Genomic DNA, 2,255 nt, shown 5'->3' on the forward strand with positions numbered 1-2,255 from the left:
ACCTTAGCAATAGGCCAGTGCTCAGCCACAGTATAAGCCTCCACGGGAGCACTGCTCTGCGGTTACTGTCTCCGCCAGCTGAACCCCGTGAGGAGGATCCAGGGGTGGATGGACATCATGCTTGTATAACCAACAGCCCTGCCAACACTAAAAATCTGAGCTAGCTATTAAGAAGTAGTAATATATGGCAGACATCTTCCTATATATTAAGCTGATTTTCAACGTGAGGTATAACATTTGAAAAGCACTCTCTGGCACAACCATACTTAAGGACATTCTTGAGCCAGTGATTATCTCAAGATAGGCAAAGAGTTTTAAATAATATGACCAACCTGGAAACCACCTGGCATGTTTTGGTCATCTTCATATGAAAGCCCAAGTTCTGTGTTCTTGGATGAACTCTCAAAAGCAGTTTCAATCCTAAGAGGTAAAAATTATTTGGGAATTCTTCGTAGTTCATTCATATACCAAAGGGCACCACTAAGCAAAGCCAAAAAGCCTGACTGGTGAGTGGCAGCCAAAGGCGTTGGAACATACATCAGCAGAGTGCTAATGCCCAAGACTACCTGTGTGTCAGCCAAGGCTAGCAGAGTCATTGCTGCCATCTTAGTCCTTCGAGGAAGGGGAATGTAATGGCCGTGATGGAAGTGATTCCCAGAACCCGGTGATCAAACTGCACCATGGCGGGATTCTCAAAAACATTCTTCAGGATGGAGGAGAAGGTGAAGAGGTCCTCTGGGATCCAGGATTCTCCCATTTTGGGGAAGGAGTTGTAAACAAGACCGGCATCCAGCCCTGCCACAAAAGCACCTGAAAGAGCTGTAAGGAACATGAGACCTGCTGTTCCAGCAGCACACCATCTCAGCCATAGGAGTTGGCGGGTCTCAGGCAACTTGTGCTCAGGGAGCAGCGGCGAGAGCGAGGTCCACAGGCTGGCGCAGTACAGAAGCAGGGCCGACCCGAGGTGGGCCGCAAGGCGGTACTGACTGACCCGAGGGATGTCATGGGAATCTGACTTTTCTTCTAATCCACTTTTCACCATGTGCCATCCCAACAGACCCTGGAAGGAGACCAAGCCACAGAGAGAAAGAACATGGCATTTCATGCCATGACTGAGCCAGTCCTTTCTCCAAAAGTAGGCAGCAGGCAGGATGTATGCAAGACCTACAACACGACCCCACATGCGGTGTGAGTATTCCATGTACCAGACGAACTTGAATTCGGCCAGTGTCATATCATGATTCAAGATTTTAAATTCTGGAAATTGTTGGTATTTCTGGAATTCTGCTTCCCATTCCTCTTGATTTGTAGGTGGCATCATCTTTTTTATTAAATGCCAGTCTACCAGGGGCCTGGGGAGATGGCTCAGTAGAATAAGCACTTTCCTGGCAAGTGCAAGGGCCTGAGTTCAATCCCCAGTTCCATGAATAAATAAATAAATAAATAAATAAATAAATAAATGCCAATCTACCATGGAGAGGCCAGACTCTGTCAACCTAGTCACTCTGCCAAGAATCACTGCCGCAGCCACCATTCCACTGCAGACCAGGAGCCAGTGGCCCGCAACCCACTCAGCCGCCTTCGAGGGAAGCACCACTGTACCCTTTCCAGATTGTGAAGCTACTTCAGTGATGGTGCTGTACTGCACTGGTTGCAGAGGGCGCTGGATGCCGTAGCTGCAACCACCCTGTGCTTTGGGAGCCCCCCAGGACCCAGGGGTGGTGCACACCGGCTCTGCATCAAGGCCTTCAAAGAAGGAAGGAGCAGCCGCTGTATACTGACAACGCCCGGCCGTCAACTACGCACCTCAGCGCTCTGGATCTCCTTTCTTGTACTGAGAATTTGCATTGAGCTACCTCCTGCCTTTTTTCTTTTGAGACTAGGTCTCACTAAATTGCAGTTGCCCAGGCTGAACTCAAGCTTGCAGTCCTCCTGTCCCTGCTTCCCAGAATGCTGAGATTACAGGCATGCACCTCCATGTCTGGCCTTTTTCTTGATAAGGAAGAGATTTATTTCAACTCATTGTTGCTGTCGTGTGGCGCCACCTGGAGATGACATGCCAACAGGCAGAGGCCCTGTGCAGGGCCCCCAGTGGGGAGAGATAGGAGCAGCCTCCAGTTGCAACTCTCGGCAGTACTGAGGCCTCAGTACTCCATCATCACAGAAGCTCAGAGCGAGGCACAGAAATTTACCTATCGCCCCTAGTCTAGAGTTGCCCACAATTGAAGAAAAGGCATCGTGAGTGGAAAAAAAAA

At 49.4% G+C, this 2,255-nt stretch overlaps 1 pseudogene; it reads right to left on the bottom strand.

Annotated features, from left to right (window-relative positions):
* Window positions 1–434: 434 nt before the first annotated feature.
* Window positions 435–1,979, bottom strand: LOC101573272 (annotated as a pseudogene).
* Between the last annotated feature and the right edge of the window lie 276 nt (window positions 1,980–2,255).

The sequence above is a fragment of the Octodon degus genome, unplaced genomic scaffold (assembly GCF_000260255.1).
Source record: "Octodon degus isolate 3935 unplaced genomic scaffold, OctDeg1.0 scaffold00019, whole genome shotgun sequence".
Classification (NCBI taxonomy): Eukaryota; Metazoa; Chordata; class Mammalia; order Rodentia; family Octodontidae; genus Octodon; species Octodon degus.